This window comes from Vanessa cardui, chromosome 17 (assembly GCF_905220365.1).
Source record: "Vanessa cardui chromosome 17, ilVanCard2.1, whole genome shotgun sequence".
In the NCBI taxonomy this organism is placed as follows: domain Eukaryota; kingdom Metazoa; phylum Arthropoda; class Insecta; order Lepidoptera; family Nymphalidae; genus Vanessa; species Vanessa cardui.
In genome coordinates this window covers 7551225-7575243 of record NC_061139.1, presented here as the reverse complement: position 1 = coordinate 7575243, position 24019 = coordinate 7551225, and the positions used below count along the sequence as shown (strand labels likewise).

At 29.7% G+C, this 24019-nt stretch overlaps 1 protein-coding gene across 2 annotated transcripts in view; it reads left to right on the top strand.

Annotated features, from left to right (window-relative positions):
- Positions 1 to 24019, top strand: part of LOC124536810 (cGMP-dependent protein kinase, isozyme 2 forms cD4/T1/T3A/T3B) — a 149572-nt gene that overhangs the window by 26935 nt on the left and 98618 nt on the right. The window contains exon 1 of one of the 2 annotated variants that reach the window (XM_047113419.1): positions 5044 to 5260. The exons of the other annotated variant lie outside the window; for it this stretch is intronic. The gene's annotated coding sequence lies outside the window, so the exon portion shown is untranslated. Of the gene's footprint in view, positions 1 to 5043; positions 5261 to 24019 lie in introns of those variants that run through there. 2 annotated transcript variants of the gene reach the window in all.

The window sequence follows — 24019 nt, the reverse complement described above, 5'->3', positions numbered from 1 at the left end:
TGTATTAATGGTTGTTTTAATTAAACTGTTAAATAACGGTTACGTTAATATGGCTATTTATTAAATTCTATTCAACGTTCTGGCTTATATAAATTACCTATTAATTTAAAGACATGCCCAGCTCTATGTTTATTTTGATAACAGCCAATTTACTTGCAGTTTCTTCTAGGTAAATGCAAAATTCCGAACGTAGTACATGGAACATTTATTCTCTACATCCCTCTTTTCCCTGCAAGGATTCTACTCTATTTGGGGGCGTAGCATGTCTTTTCTTTCCATTCTTCTTTATTATTCGTTCACATCCATCTCATTCATATACCCCACGTAATCCATGCTCATCACTCTTTTTTTTTCTTTTTTTAATATGAGACAATATCACATACATTACTCTGATCCAGTGTTGGGCACCAATTAATCAATTGTCAATTATCTTGTTAATTGACTAAAAAATTAATTGCAATTAAATCAATTGCAATTAAATTAATCGCAATTGAACTTTTAATTGCACCTTGCAATTAAATTAATTTGATTAACGTATGTCAATTGCAACTTACAATTAAAATAATTGCAATTAACTTTTTTAGTTGTTTTATAAAACAATTAAAACTAACAATTGACTTTATATATCAAAATGAAATTAGTAAAGATTTAGGAAAATTAAGCTATAAGTATTAGACTTCAGATGAATAAAAATGTGGTAAAAGGCTCTAAAAAAAGTGTTTATTTTTATATTATATAATATAAAGTTGCATTGATAAATATTTCTGCAGCGTAGGTATAAAACAAAAACATTTCAAGTCGTCGTCTTCGTTCAAGTCTTTTATTTGTTGCTAATATATTTATTGAACTACATGAAAAGATAGGGGGGCACTATTCTACTACTCGGAACCACACGGGTATATTGTATTACCTTATATATTTATATACACCGGCTTTATATTATACAGCAGTATTTTTAATTGTTATTTTTAATTAAAATTAACAAAACAATTAAAAATTAATTAATTGTTAATTGTTACTAATACAGTTAACAATTAAATAATTGTTAGTTGTGATTTTACACAATTACAATTGATTAATTGTTAACTGTAGTAGTAACAATTAACAATTAATTAATTGTTAATCTTTAATTAATTGCAATTAAAATTTGCCCAACACTGCTCTGATCCCAATGTAAGTAGCTAAAGCACTTGTGTTATGGAAAATCAGAAGTAACGATGGTACCACAAACACCCAGACCCAAGACAACATAGAAAACAAATGATAATCTACATTGACTTTGCTGGGAATTGAACCCAGGACCTCAGAGTGGCGTACCCATGAAAACCGGTGTACACGCCACTCGACCACGGAGGTCGTCTTTTACGAACGAAGAAAGAAGACACGCGTAACTACGCGTGTAAGATTTAAAGAGTTAAATAAAGTATCTTATCTTGATTTATAATATGAAATAAATCGCCTTAATTATATAAAAAACTTTACTCGAATCAATGTCAATTATACTTTTAATTTATGGCTGAATGAGTGCTACCTCTACACATGTTTAGTATTAAAAAGTCAACTGAATATACCTATATTCTGTAATAAGAAACTCGAAACTATAACCGCAGAACACGAGCGTGAAATGTCAGAATATGATCTGCGATATCGACTATAATAATTATATTATGTATGAAATCCACGTATGAAAATATCACTAAATAAATCGGTTTTCAACATTTTACGAATGAGATACGAAGTGTTTTTTACATAATTTCTCTGTTCGATCTGAAATAGAAATGTAATTTAATTTAAAATTTGTAACAGTAGTCTTGTGTGGTGTACATACCATTCACATTCGTATTTAGCCGTTAGTTATACTCGATGGATTGAATACATCGCAACCTATTTTTGTCTTCTTTTGAAGGACTTTAGGTATCGTGTTCTTTGAACTTTATATCATTTGTATTTATAGCATTTTAAATGCGAAAGTTTATGAGGGGTTATTTTATTTTTTTTTCTAATCGCTTGATAAAAATATTTGGAGCACGATACACATATGACACTCAGTGACATGTGACTTTTATCAATGCCATTAAGCACATGAATATTCAGTGTTTGCACCCACCATCTTTGGTTAAGATTCACGTTTTCTAACTACTAAGTCGGACTGGCTTCTGCGCCAGATCGACAAACGAAAGTAACTGTCTATCTGTCTGTTACGTTTTCACGACTAAACCACTCAAACAAATTTGATGAAATGTAGCACAAAGCAAGCTTTTAACCCCCAGAAAAGGTCAACTGCAACTCTTAAGCGCTCGCGGAACTAATGTGGTATAAATTAAATGTATTTTTAATAAACGCAAAACGACAGGTTTTAGATTATAGGATTATCTTGATCAGCTTATGTTTTTCTCAACTAATTAATATTCATCATCGTTTTTATGGTCTAATCATTAAATAACAAAGATACATATAATTTTACATTTATTGCAAAACTTGTGTTTGACGTTGTAAAGTAATTCCGTTAAATATACAACTTGATCGTTTTATTTATACAGGTAGTATAATCAGTTATATTTTTTGTAGTAATAATTATGTTATTCATTAAAAAATTAACACCAAAACCGGTATTCTGACAGTATTAACGAGAATTAGTTAAACCTTCTGAGCCACTTAATACGTTCTAAACGATTTCGTATTTGCATCCTTTTAATAGAAGCTATTATTCTCCTTAATAATAAATGGATAAGGATTACATTCGCTTAATATATTTTATTCAAAAAGTACATTTGTAGTGTAGTAGCTTGTTGCCACCATAGGTTAAGACAGTATGGTGGAAATAGGGTTGTATAAAGGCAACTTAATTAAAGCGTTTAGCTGTAATAAATTACTATAATGCATTAAAATAAAATTATTTTGAAATCAATATTTCGTGATATACGAATTACAAGTGATACGAGATCGCTTCTCTTATCTCTCCGAGCTAAAAATATACACGGAAAGATAAACTATTTATGTATAAATTGAATATAAATCTGTACATTAATTATACATTGTCACTCGGGCCAGAGCATTCTATTGTTATGAGAGACGTGAATTCCCTGAACAGAAATGTACTTGTCACATATCTATAGATGGTTTGTTCATAGATTCAGACATGGGAAAATAGGTCTTATATACATATAGGTTAAGATATCTAAATGTAACGGATCGGTAAATATTGAGTTAGGCAATCTGCAACGATTAGTATTCATAAATATTTCCTTTATATTTTATGTGTTCTTTAGAATATAATAAACTATCACTGTTAATAATGATTTATTATAGACTTACTATTTAAAATTAATGGGTGTTTTCGTAGTTTCCTTCTCTATTCCAACCGTAGGTTATATGTACAAATATGACTCCATTAAGGAAACAGAGAAATTATTCACTCATGTATCGTATGTGTATAAATACGCTTGCAGAAGTATAAACCGCGATTAATCTTGTGAACTTATTGCGTCTAATTAAAATCATAATTAACGTTTATTAATTGATATCTAAAAATAACCGCTTAAGCTTCAAGAGATTATATATCTTGACATTAAAATAATAATTTAGAATATATAATAATATAGTACTTACACTACTTGTAATGAGTTAAGCATATATTTACATGTTTTATTTAACCGATTTTAAAGATTATTTTGCATAATATGTTGTGATTTAAAGTTTTTAAACTAATATTTAGTAAGTATAGGATATAGACAATAATATATATTTAGAAATATATGATCAATGCCATCTGTATAAATTTTAAAACAACCGATTCTAGAGCGCGACGTAGTTCGACTATTCGACGCTAGATGGCAGATACAAAAAAAACGTGTACTATCTTTTGAAAAAAAAAATACCGTTCATAACCTTCCATTGTAATACAATATTATGTATCTATTTTTTATTAAAATTCTAACAATTTAGGAACACTAGACATGGTAATATAGGTCAATAGAAATATTAATGCTTTTTATACAGGAATTGAATTGAATTTTTTTGATTATTACAATGCACAAGTCGGAAAGAGTCACGCTTCACTGACGGTCTTTAGGGCCGACCTTTTTATGTGCGATACCGGCAGTCACAAAATGTATTAGTGCGGCCTCGCTTGCGCAAACACATTGATACGTACGGGTTACTCGAGAGATTCCGTAGTGGCCCATGTGACACAACATGGTCCAAGTTGAGTAAAATATATCAATGCAATTGATCATTTAAATTTCCAGAATGATAACTTCTGTTTATATCTAGTTACGGTTGGATGGGTAGGAACTAGTAATACTAGCTTGTAACCTAAGTATTGTAGAGATGGTTTGTATATGTACAATATATATTTTTAATTTCTTCCCTGGAGTTTTGTCCTAATCTTTTATGTATCTTCCTATATGTGTCTTTTTGACTGTCTTTTGTTATTTCCAGACAGCATCCCTATTCCATAACATTCCGAATATTCTATCAAACGAATATTACATTGAAATACTATGATAAGTAGCATCATTAAATTAAAAACTCTGTTGCATTTTGTGACTTTCGTGACTTTACAAATTTCTTCGTACACGTGAGTTGAAAGAACGATTATGTTGTACATTTTGTTTTAAATGTATTATCATATCAGACGATGATCCTAATACTTTCTCAACTCTTTCAAATATTCTTATCTACCGTATACCATACATATCAGTCATCTGACTATGATTCACCTTACACAGATTAAAAAAGAAAGAAAACGAGTACAAAACAGGACAGCACTTGGATATGAGTTAATAAAGTCATTTACATAACAAAGACCACTCTAAGAAACTATTAATTTAAAAATATATATATTAAAGACCTAAGAACATATAGAGGCACACGAAATAAAAATTAAAAAATATTGTTGTGTAAAAGTAGATTTAAAATATTTGAAATTATAAATCGCTATCGCTCATGACTCGTTCTGTGTCTCAAGTGGTTTAAACTAGTAAATATGACTTGGTGCGCTTGTCGCCTATTCAATATAAATTTATTGTCAACCCGACTGCGTTACGAGCACTCGTCTCTGCTGATCCTTTGACCAGTGTTGGGATATATCCGCTGACAGAGCCGCTTCTTTCGTACGATAAAAAACAAGTATTGAAATCATCGCACGATAAAGATAAAAGCTGAAGAAAAGTGTATCGTTAGTGTTGTGTTCAGTGCATAAAGAATTATATATCACATTTCGGAGTGTACATATTCAAGTGTTAAGGAAATTCTTAAGGTATGAATAATTATAATTAAATTTAAGTAACATTTAATCGTTAATGAACAAATTAAAGCTGATTATTTCGTATTCGATTAATTTCATATTCGGTTATAATCTGTGCCATATAATATTAAATCCAATTATCTTATAAAAGCATTTTATCTTTTACTTATAATAGTCATATCTCGTGCGTACCAATTAAAGAGTTTATAATTAATTTATTATTATTTAATTCTACAATACTTTAAAAGTAGAATATGATTTTCTAAGAATATTTCAAATTCCTTGTTCATCTGGTTTACATTTTGTGAGTATTATGATATTAATTTCTTAATTGATATAAAAACTTTACTAATGATATCAAATCAGTGCAACAACTATGATTAGTTGCGTGTTAAGGTCAACGAACGATATTGTATGATTTGTTTCGATTTAAAAAGTAAACTTAAGAAAGTTTAGATCTGACAAAAAACCTAAAATTATCTCAAAAGTAATTCTACATTCGTGTTGTTGTTATGTCTGAATTCAGTTTAAATAGTTTTAATTAAACAATTTTATTAGATATTCGATCGATACTTTCGCCGTTAAACCAAAATCTGAAATGTCTTTCTTACTTATTCTGATAGCAGTCTTATTATTTTTTATATAATTCTAAATTAATGAGCGATGCAACATACAGCTAACTCTTTTCAATGAATGGGTTAAAATAAATTGATATTTATTGCATAAATATTGACGAATAAAAGAACGAATGAAATTCGTTGGTAGGTCACTTCTAACACAGTCAATGAGCAAATAAAACTAAAACGTTATATTATCTTACACTGCCTTAATCAATCTTCAAACTCAACAATACAAAATATTGCTAGCACTACAACAAACCGAAACAAAACCATACACAGAAAAACATTTGTATCTGTCAAATTAACTTTCATTATTCAGATATATCTCTTCATTTTTTTGCATTGGCAACATTATTATAGATGGCCTATAAAGTTGTGTTCAATTTAACAATGTATAAGTATATTGTTGGTTACAAGATAATTATTATACTTTGCTATTCATATTGAATTGTCATTACAAGTCAGGTATTAACACATTGTATTTAATTATAAAGTCGTGGTCTGGGCGTTATTTGTGTATAATATTAGTAAGTATAAGATTATTAGCGTCTCTTACATTAACATAATATCATACAGATTATTACTAACAATCAGCTTGAGTTAATTATATACATTTTATTAAAGTGAATAAACAAATTAACCTAATTTATGTTTTAGTTTTGGCGCTGATTGCCTTAAATGTTCTAAGTAAAATGTTTGTATGAATCCAATCCTCTAATTAATTTATATCATTATTGTATGTGTAAATAAAAATAAAGTTTTAGTGTACATTTTGATGCGGGTGGGATTAATATGTGGCAAAATGTCATCCGTCTCAAGCTGGTTGCCGGTTGCTGGATAGTCGATGAATGAATGATAGATGATAAATGAAGTTCATAAAAACTCGCGCCATTGGTATTAAAATATATGATGTATTTAAAGATTTTAATAAGTCAACAACAGTGAATGCAATACAATTTAACAATTGCAACAAAAAATACAACCGACATATGCTAATATGTCGGTTTTATTTCTTATTATATGGGAGAGACTAAACATCTTCTGCCTATGTGCATACATATTAATTGTGTCAGGTAGACCATAGGACGGTCTAATAGGCCACCTGATTGCAAGCGAAATCACCTTCCAACTCAAAACTCACTCTCATTTCGAAACTGAATACTTAGACGTAAACGCTGAAGATGAGTCGGTGCCACTTTACCTAATTAGGCAGCCTTCAAAATCGTCAATTCGTGTATTGATTTTTGATTTTATACCTATTATAACAACCCACACGGTACAAACCTTTTTTAATAAGACTGGCCTTTTCCATTTTGTTTTTCTTATAACGTTAAGGAAACAAAAATTAAATTAAATCATTAAGGTCATTTTTTTTCAACATGTCACAACTTTGTCATAATGGTCGAAGTGTTGTAAATGAAATGGTATAGGATACGTACCGCTGTACGGTGAGACATCACGCGGTTTCAATTACTGACTGCGCGCTAAATGCTGACGTTATATTGTTTTTATTGATACAACAATTATTTGATTGTTGATGCTCAAATCCACGAAACTTTCCTTTTGGGTTTTAATTATAAACAACAATGTTAATAATTTTAATGTTTTGTTTTTAAAATTAAAGCTTAAAGAAGATTAGATTTCAAAACAATTTTAAATACCTACATTAAAAACTGTTTTCAAATCAAATGTATATTAATGTATCTAAAAACATATGTTTCCTGGTATACCCAATTGACCAAAATGGTTTATGATATACTATATTATTTATTAAATAACGGACATAATATAAAATTTATACACAATTTTGAAAATTATTAATTGACAGGAAACAAAAAATCCAGTGTGAATTAAAAACATCACAAAAATATATAATAGGAAGACAAGACAGAGAGAGGTGGCCTGGAACGGATTGACACTTTTTCCAACGTGACTTTCTGTTAATTTACTCTATCATAGACCAAAAAAAAAATAATTTAATAGAAATTCATGTACCGTCAATTTTATGTACTAATAAAATAACTGTATGTATAAATATTGTCTAATAAGTATACAATAATTATTATAACTAGCAGACGCCTGCATCTATGGTCGCGTAAAAGTAAAAATATTGACAGATTAACATAAAATATTACGTTAATTTATGACCTCTTTGTATATGTATAGCATTTCAGTATTTCATACCCCTCATGGTAGAATTTCCAAAGTTACTTTCTTGGATGTGTCTACTCAAAACGACCCTACTAAAAAAAATTCAATATTGTAATTGAATTTTTCAGTCGATTAATACATGTTATTTTATCTATATATAGAAGAAAAAGAATATGAGCATATTCTTTTAAATTAATTAGATAAATAACATAATAACATGATACAAACAGTATACAACAAGTTTTGATGAAAATATGATACAAGAAACAATACTTTTATTTGTTTCGTTGTTCAAACTGTTAGGTATTTTAATTGCATAATTATTGTATACCAATCGACCGTTAAAATATCTTAATGAATAAAGTCATTTTAATAATTTAAGCAACATAATTCTAAGTATTTTTTAAAAGATTATTAACAAGATAAGGCCGTCATTAAGAACTGAAGTACATAACGAGATGTCTGCCAAGATAACCAAGTTTATGCAACTCGACTTTTCAATATAAATTCGATTATCCTTTTTACGCTGACCGCTTCACTCTTTTAACCTTTTCATAAATTATTTTCTCTCTGATAACGTAACATTACAATAAATTTGAATATGTGCTCCAGATATTTTAACAGCCGCTCTTAAAGCCGGTTTACATATCGTCGGAAAGACAAATTTATCGGACGCTTTGGAAGTGCATTACGGTTTGCAAAATGAGATGAATAAGATGGTACTATAGAAATAAAGGATGATTTCTGAAGAGACTGCGATTAGTGGCATTATGTTGGAAAATATAAACTAACTGTAACAGTACAAAAAGCTTTGGAAGGTAACCATTTATACAATTTTTTTCAAACCCCAAACTATGCTATCTTATTTATTTTCTTATGTACTCATCAACTCATTTGTTGTGCAATAAAGTAATTTATATACCTAAATAAAGAACTATGTAATGCTGTGTTCAGTGTTGAAGGCTTAAAAACGCATAGGAGACATATTAAACAGGATTGAGACATAAGAATATAATTGGTGGAATGAAGGAGCCGGGACAGCTGAAGTTGCACGTGATTGGTCCGTCAGTCGATGCTTATCGCCTATTGGTGTCTTATTTGTCATTTGTCATTTGTACCGATTTACATCCATGATGTCTGTTACTGCCCATCTGTGTTAACGACTTGTGCCAGGTATTATACCATGTTACTGGGTTGGATTAACAAGGTATGTGGGGTTTATACTGCCTGCAGTGCAGTTTTAATGGCATATATTAAGTGGCATTTGTTAAACTACTATGCTGTATGTATTAATGGAAAGTTTGCGACGGCCATGAGCTGAGATGCAAACCCAGGCAATCACCACTATATATATGTGCTTAATTTTGGGAGGCCTTATCCCAGCAGTGGAAATTTTACACTACTTTACTTTTTTTTCTTTTGCGACGGCCATCGGTTAGAATATGCGCAACTAAAATCGAAACAATCGGTCCGATATAATGTGAACCGACTCTAAAGGTATTATCGGCTTTGAGATAAACGTGTAAAGAGTTTTTCAAACATTTAAAGCTGGTCATAAAACAATTACACCGGTCAAGATTACTCTGTGTATATGGAACATTTTTTTTTATTATAAAGGTTTTCGTTCTCCAAACTAGACTTCGAGGTTTAGATTTGATTAAATTTTGAAACATTCATTACCAATTTTCATAAAACAAAAGAGAAATCTATTAAAACCATGATTTGGTCATAATATATTAAACCTCGGTCGATATTATTTCGGTTAAATCCAGATTCAAATCGATGATGTTCAATGCTTACACGTCGTGACGTACATATCTAAAATCTCATGCAGAAGTAAAAATGTTTCTCTGTATATATACATATATAATGTACACTTACATTGTACGTGATCTGCTAATGTAGTCATATTTAAAGTTATGGAGCGTAACACGAACAGACCTACTACACCTTGCCGATAATGTATCGAAAAATTGACACTTTTTCATTCTCAATTTAATCTTTCTTCTTTATATTATATACATTGTATTTAATAGATTCTCATCGAATCAGTTGTATCGCTTATTAATATGTAATTAGCGATTTTATCAACACTTAAACTAATAAGAACATTTCTAATACGTTTTTTAAACAGGTTTTTAACAAAGTACTTTTTCATAGATCAGAGATTACGGTGCTTATTAAGACTAAAAAACTATGCAAAATTATCATAACGATTTTAATAAAGGTGTCATTATTAAAGTGTATTAAATGTGTGAAACATATATAACAGATTAAGTCATTTCTGTAAATTACATGTATTTATAAATATGGATAACTGTAACCATTAATCCTTGACCGATAGCATGTAGGATACCTGCCTAGACCAATTACATGCGGCTTACATTCCCTGCCCTCTGACATTTGTATGATATAAACAAGATCTAGAACAGTTTGAACATAAATAATTACATGGTTCGAAATAGTAATCTACGACATTATTTCATTACATACATGTAAATTAGCACAACAATTCAATAGTAATGAACAATGTTCTTAATTCAAAATCTTATCTCAAAATTAAGAACATATTCCATTTTTGAAATTAATAAAATTTATTAAAAAAAAAAACAAATTAACAATGATATATATATTGCTCCTAATTGCTAGATATTATATTTATAAAGTATATCATTCTCAGCTTCAAAATTATACGATATAACATCAAATTCGATTATTTTTCTTTTAAACAGTATTCTTAATACAGAGCGTTTTATTAGTATCAAAATAATTCTATAATTTTCTATTAATTGTGTATGGCGATTCTTTACATTTAACATAGCAAAACTATAAAAAAAAATCTACATTAATATCATAATCAAAATCTGAAAGTAACTGTCTGTCTGTCTGTCGTTCTTTCACTACCAAACCGCTTCGAAATTTGGTATAACGCAAACTTGAACTCCAGGAATGGACATAGGCTACTGTTTTCTTTTACAAATGACAACCAACAACCTGAAGCCACGGGCGACTCATAGTACTCAATAAAAACGTTAAGTATATACGTGTCATCATTCAGTATAATAAAATGATTACAAGATCATTGTGCGAGTCTAAATAAAGGTTAATTTAACCTAGACATATAAACCAAAATAAATACTCCTTATTGTATAATAATTCAAGCCATTAAGCCACGCCCTGTGTCATAAAGAACGCCGCGGAACGAACGTCGCAGTCACATTGTATATATCCTTCATTTTACCAAATTACCAGTTACATACACAAATGTACCAATGAGAGCATAAATCAATTAAATTAAAAGTCGTACCACCCGTGCTGCTTTTACTTTTACTTTTTTGATTGTCTGATTTATTTGGTAGCCGCCCAAAACACGTGTATTGATATGATCGCTATTTAATTATTCGTCGAAATTAAGTCTGCGATGTATGAATACGATTATTTCTTAATTTTGATGAACTTTAAACGAACGATTTTTTAACACCGGCTTGTTTTTTAAATTAATGCTATTCGTATATATCTGGTCATTTTTAAATAATACCTATGCATGTATAATTATGTAATATATTTGCTTACAAATAACTTCATTGCTTGACTTAGAAAAAGGATTAATATATACATAATATTATTAGATTTCGTGGATGACAAAAACTTGTATAATCAATATTCATCAATTTACATGTATCCTGCGTAAAGTTATTCATAATTTTTCTTAAATTAAATACAATAATTATAAAATAGACCGATTCTAAGCATCTATCAATATAATAATCAAAAAGTCTATGAAAATAAATGAAGTATTTGTTTAATTATTCAAACAAACTTTACTTACAAATACAGATTATACAGCCTTTATGCATTTGAAATAGTTATTTTTTGCTTTTGACAAAACATGTTATATTAAATGCCATTTAAATGGTTAGAATTATATTTGTCTTTTCGTCGCATATTACTGCCACATTTGGCACCTGATTCAGAACTATCAATCAACCGGTCAGGTTAACCTTTCCTTTAAAATCGCTTTTTGCTTACTTTATATAACGCAATGTTTCTATAATTCTTTTATTTCCTTGTTTAAACGATATAAGGACTTTTGAATGGACGTATTCGACAAAAACTATTTACAGAGAAAACGCTTTTAATTGCTTTATATTAGAATTATTTTTTAAATTGACTTATTTGACTTACAGAAGAATATTCTTATATCATAACAATCAAAAAGCCTGTAAATTTCCCACTGCTTTGCTAAGACCTCCTCTTCCTTAGAGGAGAATGTTTGGAACATATTCCACTACGCTATTTGAATGCGAGTTGGTGGAAATCACATGTGCAGGTTTCCTCACGATGTTTTCCTCCACCGAGCACGAGATGAATTATAAACACAAATTAATCACATGAATATTTAGTGGTGCTTGCCTAGGTTTGAATCCGCAATCAACGGTTAAGATGCACGCGTTCTAACCAATGAGCCATCTCGGCTCATATCATATGTATCAGCAATAGTTGTGTATAATGCCACCTGATGTTAAATCTTTACCTTGGTTCGTTGTCCAGTAGACATTGAAACAAGAATATGTTTATATTCCCTTTAAACCGTCAAAGCGCCTCGCGCCGTTAACCAAGGCACTTAATACTTTATGTTATTACAACGGCTCATTCAAGACTCATAAACCCTTATAATCCCTATTAACATCAATATACATATATGACGGGAGTACATTTATCTAATTATGTATTGATCATTCCCTAAGAATACTTCGCTGTAGATTTCTTCCAAATTACAGAGGGTAATGAGCATATAAATAAAAAAGAAGATTATTTGTGTGTGAGTCAAATAATACTAAATTATAAATATATATAATATAGGCTCTTTGTGTGTCATTGATTTAAGAAGTAGTAGATTATATTTCTATAACGCATAATTGTAAAATTGTATTTACAATAATCATCTCTATATGGGAAATATTTTTTCTACTTGAAAGAATTAGTAAGCCAATCTATGTAAGTACATATATCAGAAAATGAGCCACTTTTTGGAGAATATTTTAGTGTATAATATTAGTATATAAATAGAAGCGATTGTTCTTGCACGGTGGATATAGTTACATAACAATTTTTACATTTTTGTCTGTATGCCTGCGTGTCCGGCTAATATCTAGAACAGCTGAACGAATTTTGACAGGATTTTCACTGGCGGATAGCTGATGTAATAAGGAGTAACTTTGGCTACTTTTTTTGAATTATATATAAAAAATTAAGTTACGCTGTAATGTTCAATACTGTCTAGTACAGTACATATTTTGTTATATTCAAACGCGCGCTAAGTCATGGGTACAGCTAGTATAATATAAAATAACTACAATATTTTAGTTACGACTGGGTAGGTCCGAACAGATTCATATCACTGCAAAATAAAATTGATTTGACGCTTCAATAGAAACCGGTTGCAATAAAACTTTTGTTGACAGCGCCATCAATATTGCTATTCTTGTTATTATATTCGGACACTGTATTTATCTGATAAAATATACATTAATTATTTATACTGATTTGTATAAATGTCAATCGGATCAAATATGTGATTGATTCTTTACTGTTCGCCGATATCGTTTTACGTCTCGTAATAAGAATGTATTTATCATCTATATTATTAATATTGTAAATGTGAGGTAACTCTGTCTGTCTGTCTATTGCTCTTTCACGAACAAACCGCTGACCAGTAGTTGTATATAAGTACAAAATTATAATTATAATCATATGAGATTGGCAGATTATATTTTGTAAGGAATGGCTTTTACATAAATGTTCAACATCGAGGTCCGAGGGCCAAAAGAAATTGAAGATACAATAAAAAATTCAGTAATGAATACTTAAATTTTATCATATTATATGCTTTTGAATTATATCAACGCCAATAAAAATCTTTTTTATGTCAGATAGTACATGCACATTAGTTCGCTTAGATACTTCAATTCGATTTTTTTTTATAACAATTTACTTTAATTTTTCATATATATTTATTTTCTTATACAGCACTTCTCTCTAACCTGCCAGTATACGTTTTTATTTTCGTTAACTAAAATTATTTTTTTGTTAAATGGTTAAATTTAGTATTTTACAATCAAGAAACCTCTTTATTTTTCTGCATATCTATGGCTGAAGCTCTTCAAAATGAGACCACAACCGATTTTTTTATTTTATATTTATATGATATTCCTTCCTCAAAGGCCGGCAACGCACCTGCAATCCTCATGGTGTTGCAGATGTCCATGGGCGGTGGTAGTCACTCTCCATCTGGTGAGCCTCCTGCTCGTTTGCCACCTATGCCATAAAAAAAAAATTTGTGCAGCTATCGTCCCATAATCACTGAGACAAAAATCATCTTAAGTACAGTAAATAAAAACTCTCTAAGGCTGTGAAGTCAAGTTAATTAAATTATGTTACTATAGTGTTAACACTCATATTTAAATCTGTATATGGATATAAATATGTATTGAGATTCCAGATGAAATGTAAATTTAAAAGGTCAAATAAACATGCCTAAAATAGGCTAATGTTGAGAAAAAGCGATCTAAATAGCATGTTATCATCGATTACTCGGTATTATCTGTTACGATCGCATTTTAAACAACATACCTTGACAAACATGTTTAGGGTTGCCAATTGTCCAACTTAATTTAAATATTTAATTAGATGTTATCTTTTCCGAGATCTATATTCAAATTTGTTCTTTATTCAAATATGCAATATGGCTAACTGGGAGCATTTCGCGTGTAATTTAACAGCTTACTTTTTTTTGACGCCCTCTACAAGTCTCTAAAAGCGATTGTTTTTTTGTTTTTGTCTCGAATTTTAATGCAATATAAATTAATTTAAAGTAAGTTTGTATTGCATTGTTTGTAGAATCATTTCATAAGTGAATACGTGAACACCAGCACCGTCAAAAGTGTGCTATTTAGTTATGTTAACCATCAGACTACAGTTTCAATTACACGTAAATGCTATGAGTGAGTACCGACCCCTTTTTAACAAGCTCTTTTGAAACGTGGTATAGAACAAGGTATAAGGTAGTTTATTACTAATAGTTTTCTTTTCAATGTTTGGAAAATTAGTGTAACTACAAGCACATGTGATATAACTCCTTTGCTCTCAAAGTTGGTGACGCATTGCCGATCTATGGTATGGTTAATATTTCTTACAACTCCAATGTTTATAGGTTTTGATGCCCATTTGCTAGTGTATTGTTGTATTTTTATAGTTTAGTACAAAAATACACTAATCTTTATATACATTATTATATAGATGTATGGTAGATATATAGATGGATGGATGGTCTATTTTTTTATATTCATATTTATGAAGCTTAATAAGTTTTTTTTTGTATTTAACCGTAATACCGTTTGAAATTAATGTCTGTTTTTTTTTCTAATTCTTATACCTAAACCTACCGAGGTCTTATTGGTGATTCTCAGTAAAACCGACATACCATAGTGGTAGATTCGTGACCAACATATTAATACTAAATGCAATGACTCAAATGTCATTGACGAACCTTATTTAATAAATATTTACTATTTAACATAAAATAATGTGCTAACTGCTAGCCCTAACTTATTCCCTGAATTGGACGCCCTGAATGCTAGTACAAGTTGCTCTAGGCCTAAAGTTGGTTTGTTCAATTATATAATGACAGCATCTCTACGGAAGCGTCTAATTTGGTCCAAACTATCTATAGGTTCGAATTTTAAAACTCTTATTAACAGTAACGACGAACTCATTTCGCATCTCACTTGTGAAATGATAAAACCTACTTAGACAGTGATACCCTGTTCTGATGCGAGTATCCTTTAAATGTTATAATTAGTATGGTCGTTGCAATGTCACTTTCTGTTAATTCTCGGTCGTATTCTGCGGTGAGGTTCTTCTAACAGAATAGCTCTATGCTGCTTATAGAGTGAAAAAAATGTATATAAAAATAAAAACATATCATTTTTATTTTTATGTTATAAATATCATATGTTTGTTCAGAAAAAAATAATACCCAAAGTAAACTGAAAATAAAATATGTGTATTAAGGAACTGTATTGATCTTAAAATTACAAGTTTTCTTCTGAAACATTGGCAAGCAAATGAAAGGAGAAATATGACGATTATTTTTTCAGCTAGGTTGGTAAGATCATAATTAGTATTTTACAAACAATTAGTATTTGTATAAAAAAGAAAAAAAAACTAAAAAAATGTTATATAATGTTCAAGTATTCTAAAACCTTTTTATTAAATTCTTTAAAACCCATCTCATGAAGATTAAATAATTAAAGGCGTTTCTAAATATAAAAAATAAATATGCTCGTAAATAACGTAATTGTACATACAACCCAAGCCCTGTTGAATTGAAACAAATTGAGACCAATCTATAAATAGCTGAAGCTGGTATTGTAAAAATAAACATTGAAGTTTATTAGCTTTAAGTGGTTGCTTATGTTTCATAATTGGTTCAACGACAGTCCTCTTTGCTTGTATGTGTTGTTGTATGTATGTATATTAAAGAAACGATATCTGTATTGGAACTCTATAATAATAATTCGTTTATCTTTTAAAAACCTGTTCTAATAAATGAGACGTTTGTGTGACGTCTAATAGAACAGAACTACTTAGACAATATACTTAAAAGTTATAGTAACAAATGCAGCGCTTTTCGGAGAAGGTTTTAGTATATAGTATTAATATATAAGTACCCACGTGTTACAGGCAAGCATCACTATATATATGTATGTGCTTAATTGTGCTTATAATTCATCTCATGCTCGGCGGTGAAGGATAACATCGTGAGGATACCTGTATGTGTCTAATTTCATCTAAATTCTGCTACATGTGCGTTCCACCAACCCGCATTGGAACAGCGTAGTGAAATATGTTCCAAGCCTTCTCCTTAGTTGGGAGAGGAGACCTTAGCCCAACAGTGGGAAATTTACAGGCTGTTACTGTTACTGTTTATCCACGTTTAGCCGTATGTTTAAAGCGCATTAATTTTGACTCTAATTGAATTGAATTCTAATACAAATATTATTAGTATAATTCATTCCTTATGTTAATTTTCCTTAAATACGGACTTAAAAGTGCCATGTATAAGAACAAACATTTGAACCGATTGTGTTCTATGTAAGCTGTGCATTGATGCTTATATCACGTGGTAAGCGCTTGATAAGACGAGAGTCTAAGGTCTGTCTTGCGTGATCGAAACGTTTCAATTGACAATCCAGAATGATTCAATTGTTCACTAGAATTAAATGGATCGAAATTATAGAAAGATAAACGGTCCTATGCTCTTAGTAAGTACAAGTTGCGAATATGTATTCGTACGTAATCGATATTTAATTTTACTAGATTCGAATAATTTCCCTATAATAGTGCAGTGAGTTCAATGAACTAATACTGGCAGCATTATGATATTTATGTTTTTTTTTTAATTTAAATTTAGAACGAGTATCACATGTAAAAGTAATAGACTTCATACATCACTAATTTTTAATACTTTTGTTTTTATTCCGTGCAAACTGCACACATAGATCATGTCCAACACAGTTACTGCTTATCTCGATGGCCAGGCTTCTTCAATTGCATTTGAATGCAAAGGCGACCTCGTGGAACACAAATCAAGTAAAATTTCCATTTCTGGTTTATAAATTGCGCAATATATTATCTATGCTCTAGCATACTGAAGAGAAAAAATCAATTGAACATTAAAAATTATAAATAAAAAAAATATATCATAAAAAACCTTTTTTTGTACAGGAAATTCACTACATAAATAAATTTCGATTTTGTTAGGTCGTCAAATATATATCTTATATAATAGGCGGTATTAAATGTTTACGGTAAAGTGCTCTTTTAAAATATAATTAAATATAATAATAATAATGTTCTGTGTTCAAAAAGAAAAAAATTATATTGTTTTAGATCTGGTAATTTGAAAGTAGCCATAAAGAGCCATAGAAAATTAATTTTTATGTATTTAAGTATAGATAATTAAATTACAAAGCGCTATTTCTATCCTCATCCAATTCCTACGTAAACGATGTATACAAGTACTGAACAATATAAAATGTGTTCAATGTATGCAGCACACGCGCTGAGGTCTCGTTAAGGATTAAATAACATGTGACTACAAATACATAGATTTTTATATATATAGAGTCGTGTTCTAGATATTTCCAAGGAATACTCTAGATCTGACAAATTCTCGGAAATGTTTCATAGAATATGACGTCATACAGTTTTATTGAAGGCCATTATTATAGATTATCACTTTTATTTGGTGCTGCAGTATGTTTTAAGACTGCAATTAAAATGTCTCGTTACTGAGTAAGTTTTTGTCTCGAAACCGTTACTCGACTTTTATAGTTCACTTGGTGGTAGGGCTTTGTGTTAACCCGTGTGGGTAGGTACCACTCACTCATCAGTTATTCTTTCGTCAAATAACAGTATTGTTGTGTTCCGGTTTAAAGGGTGAGTGAGCCAGTGTAACAACAGGCATAAGGGACATAACATCTTAGTTCCCAAGGTTGGTGGCACATTGACGATGTAAAGAATAGTTAATATTTCTTACAGCGTCATTGTCTATGTGTGATGGTGACCACTTACTAACAGGCAGCCTCTATGCATGTCCGCCAACCTATACCATAAAAAAAATAACACCCACGGATTAGAATCTTCCTATAGCCTATTCCAATCCCAAGAAGCATAAAGACAAATACACAATATTTGTCATTGATTGGAAGCGCTATCATTGGTCGAGAGTTTGAATAATCTATAACATTCATTGGATCTTGTTATTTCATTGGCTGTTTTGAACCACGAAGCTCAAATAGAAATTTTCGAAGATATTAATCAAGAATTGTTGTTAGTGCACATACTTGGTGGCAGGGCTTTGAGAAAACATGTCTGAGTAGGTACTACTAGCTCATCAGATATTCTACCTCCAAACAACAGTACTTGGTATTGTTGTGTTCCAGGCACACGGGTCATAACATCTTAGTTCCCAAGTTTGGTGGCGCATTGGCGATGAGAGGAATGGTCAATGTTTCTTACAGCACCATTGTCTATGGGTTTTGGTGACCACTTACCAACGGATGGCCATATGCTCGTCCGCCAACAAAAAACATTAAAATATATTATCCGAAGTATTAGCAAACCGCCAAAAAATACGTAAATATAAGGTTTATTTATCTTTACCTACATCTTCTTCGATAGATATGCGTTCTATCTGTATATTGCTTTGTCGAACAGACGACATTTTGTGCTCATTTTCTATACATTTCTTGTCCTCTTTGATATGTTTGATTGTGTGTGTGCGTAAATGTTTATATGAGAGTAAAAGAGTGTGTACACATTTTTATTCATCTCGCTGATATTTTAAGAGCAAATATAGATATCGATTTGATTTAATCCAACCCTAATAGCCTCAATTAGGTGATATATATACAAATACTTACAATTTACATACAAATACTTCTATTAGTATACAAATGTAACGTATATTTATATAAGCATTTGTATATATTAGTTTTTACCATAAATCCAGTTTTTCCGCCATAAACCAGTATCTCATTTTAATAGGTACAATATCGATTGCATTGCGAAATTACAATTCGAAATAATGTCTATGTTAAAATAAAAAATTCGTTTTATGTTTTTTTAAATAGATCGTAAATTGTTTTAGATGACACAAACGACATTCCTTTTAGCCATAAGGCGGAAACATAAAAAAATAAATAAAAAATAATATAAAATATTTATCAATTTTTAATTCGAATATTGTAAGTATTAAATTATTTTCCTTAAATCGATTATTGTCGAAAAGATATATACGCGCATGCGCTTGTCGTTGTTTTTCGTGTATAATGAACTATTGATAAATCAATAATCAATTATGTAATTCGTAGTTATTTTGTTTATAAGTTATTTGATACTCAGTTAAATACTTATGGAAATTTCGTTTTCTATACAAAACAATTTAAAAATCGAACGTATTCTAAATTGAAACTTTACTTACATTCTAAAAATAATTACATAAATGATTGAATTGTTAATAAACATGCTCTAGGGTGTAAAGTAGAGCATATATTTTTAGCGATGTTATCATTTAAATTTAAAGTCAACCCAAATTTATTCGTTGAATTAAAACGTTTTAAATATAATGAGTTTTTAAACGTTCTTATTGCACATTAACGTTTTTAAAAATAAATAGAACACGTATCAAATAATGTGTCTCATGCATTTGCTTTACTAATAGCAGTTAATTAAAATGACCTCGATTGTAACGCTATATGCATTGCATAGATTACTAAAAACAAGTAGAAAATTCCTTTTACGCAAGATTTATAATTTTTTTTCATGTATCACATAATGGCATCCGCGTCTACATTTGGCAAATAATTTGTAACTGAATTTTTTCTTGATATTTTAAACAGGCTGGCTGGTATTCGTTTTTACAGTCAAATATTGCAGTTTAAACTTCCAAAGACTTTTTTTATACACAGCTTGAAGACAATGTATAATATATCCATCATTCTAATTTGCATATTTAACAAACAAAACCTCTTTTCTAGTGCTTAACTACATATGTTAAGATAAATTGTCGATCAAGAAGCTTAAGAAGTATAGATTTAAAACATAATAATATAATATTTTAATATTGCGATATATTTAGTTAATTATTTAATTAGGTAGAACAATTCATTTGCAAACCTAATATAGATCATAATTACATGTGGAATCATTTGTGTGTTATAGGAACGTATCTACAATATTTAATAATTTATAGAGTAAAAATGACTAAAGTAACTCAAAAAAAGTACAGAATAATAATCAAAATTATGAAAAGACAGTTGATATTATTACAATGTTAAATATAAGTAAACTATCGGAATAAAAAGTTCTATTTATAGTACGTAATAAAAAATATATACTTATGTGTAAAGTAAATAAATTTAAACCTTATTTCTTTCGTTGGGGCGTAATTTGTACGAAATCGTCAAGATTCCGCACCCATTTAAAACAACTCGAATAATTGCCATCATTTAGCGTTCTCGGAATACGACTTCAATTTTTAAACTTATTTCAGTTCGTACATAAACTGACATTTACGCTTCCATACGTCAAAGTTTTCGTAAATATTTTCCTTTACCATAAACAATAATGATTTTTTTTTTGATATTATTGTACATGTAACATATATAGCTTATCTCTTACATGTTATCTTAGTTTCGACGCTTTTTATTCTCCCTGATTGTAAGTGGTTCACCAACAACCATGAGACTTAAGATGTAACACAGGCTCACTTACCTTTCAAACTAGAAAACAACAATACTAAGCTGTATTCCTATATGGCGGTAAAATATCTGTTTGTGTCAGATTCTAGTTCCGTCTGACTCTAAGTAATGTATAAAATCAGTTCAATTGTGTGTGTACGTGGCCGTACTTTTGTGCTGTAGGCTAGTTGTCATAAAAAACGGCTATTGAGAGGAAAAAATCAAATCAACATTAAGAACTCCAATTAAAATATATTAATTTATTGAGCATTGATATACCCTGTATTCGGTATTCTATTAATAATTACATAATCGAAATTCAAAATCTATATATAAATTAAAAAAAAATAGCATATCACCAGTATCTTAAATAGAAATCGATATAAGCCTTTAAATTATCTAAAATAATCTAATCATTTCTTAAATGCTTTAATTAAGGTAAATATTTAGTGTAATTCGATTTTAAATAGTTCTTAAAAATCTAAATAAGCAATAAATAATTGACACGATCAATGCGCAATCTTGGCATGTATGTCCAATTTATTTGTATAAACATTATGTACTTTGAGCTATTAGCTTAGAATGTAAATGTTATGTGCGGAATTAAATATGTACCTACCTTTAAATTAATAAAAAGTTTTTCGCGAGATTAATGCAACATATTAATTATAGCATTAACCAGAACAAATTTCAATCAACATCGATTCTAATGACTTTTAATGTAAAATTTATGCATATGCCTTTTAAATATAGATTCGAGCGTTAAATATGTGCAAGTCTGAAACGGCTAAGTAATCAATTTGCTAATGAACGACATTAAACACAAAATCATTCGGAATGAATTTAAAAAATAATATTTAAATATTACCAGATCACAAGTCTCGATTTTAAATTTCGAACAAAAATGGTACATTCGTTAACCCTCCAATGGTTGGGACGGGTTTTTTATGTGTTGAAAAATGTCAGTTACAATTTGACGGGATACGTTCACTCACTCACTCATCAACTTTTAATTATTATTTTTTTAATTATCTGTACGATTATCTTCTTAAAAATAATAAAATATTCAGACACGGCCTCGTTACAGTTTAATTATATAGGTATGTATATATTTAATTGTTTCGAACTTTACTTTATATGTAAAATATAAAATTCATTCATAAGTTAATTTTACATATAAAATGCCTGAATATAAATTATAATTATAACAACTTAAACTTATTTTTGACTTTACCTAGATGGCATAAAGATTAAATTAAAATGTCGAAGAAATATCAATACTTACGTAATACATTATAATTCATAGTTTATTTCCTCGACGAATGTAGATGCCATTGATTTTGAATAAAATACCTTTTGTGGTACCGTAAGACAAATTCTCGTTTCCAATTTACATATTAAGCGATACTATATTATATATTATTTTCATTCATGGAATGTCATAGCGTGTGTCGATAATTTGACATATCGCTTGATAAAAATCGTATATCAAAAGCGATTTCCATAATGGATCCTTTCGTGTTAACAATATTTCACTCCAATTAAGTTAATTTCGGTAAATTGCACGTACGACTTTTGTCCTTAATTTTTTATGCAAACATTACAAAGTTCATGTATTATTTCATTGACATAATTGTACAATTTCGAATGAATGGTATGTTCTTCAAGTGTTTATCACGAACTAGTGAGCTATCACGGTTTTGCCTGTAAGATTATACTCTTTACTAGTCGCGCTAAGCCGTCACGGTAGGTACTTTCAACTTATTCGTATTATATATTAATCGCGTCAGCCGATTTTGTCCCTGTGATTATGGGACGATATTTGCACATGGAAAATTGGTTATGGTCTCATTTTGAAGAGCTCAAGCCATAGATGTGAAAAATAATATAAAAAGTTTCTTGATTTAAATTTACTAATTTATTGAGATTTAATATTAGCAAGAAAAAAGTTACTGGCCGGTTAGGGAGCGGTACTATGGCTGTATAAGAAATAACGAAAAAACGTTGTTTTCACGGGAGACCTTCAAGTTAGTCATGATACTGATATTGATATATTAAAGTCACTGTTAGAACAGTCCACATAAAAGGGGGGACTGCAACGGAGACTACATGATCAAGTATAAACTTTAATGATAGAACCTTCTCGATTAAGAGTCGCGTGTTCTAATCACCGGGCCGCCTCGGCTGACTATAAAACTACACTGGCTTACTGGCCAGCAATGATAAAAACCAAGGACATATATCTTAGACGCCATGGTCGCCTGATTATTGACGCTGTCAGGAATATATTGCACGAACTGGGTCATTGTTCATTTGTCTTATTATTTAAATAAAGAAAAAAATATGCTTAAAAAAAATCATACATGAAAAGAGATCTCGCCGATATTATTTATCTGTGATAAATGACTTGAAAATTGTGTCTATGGATAAAAACAATGTAATAATCACTAGTCATTATCTATGTGGAAAAATTTACCTCTTTCAGATTTTTTTTTATCTTACTATACTGAACTTTTATTACTAAATTTGAAATAGGGTAAGATAACGTATTTTTATATTTGGATTGCAATAATTAAAACCTAAATATTATAATGTATTTAGAAATTCAAATAATCAATGTACTATAGTATTTTAAAACTCGTAGATATTAAATTGGAATGATATATAAAAAAAAAACTAATTTAATTATACTA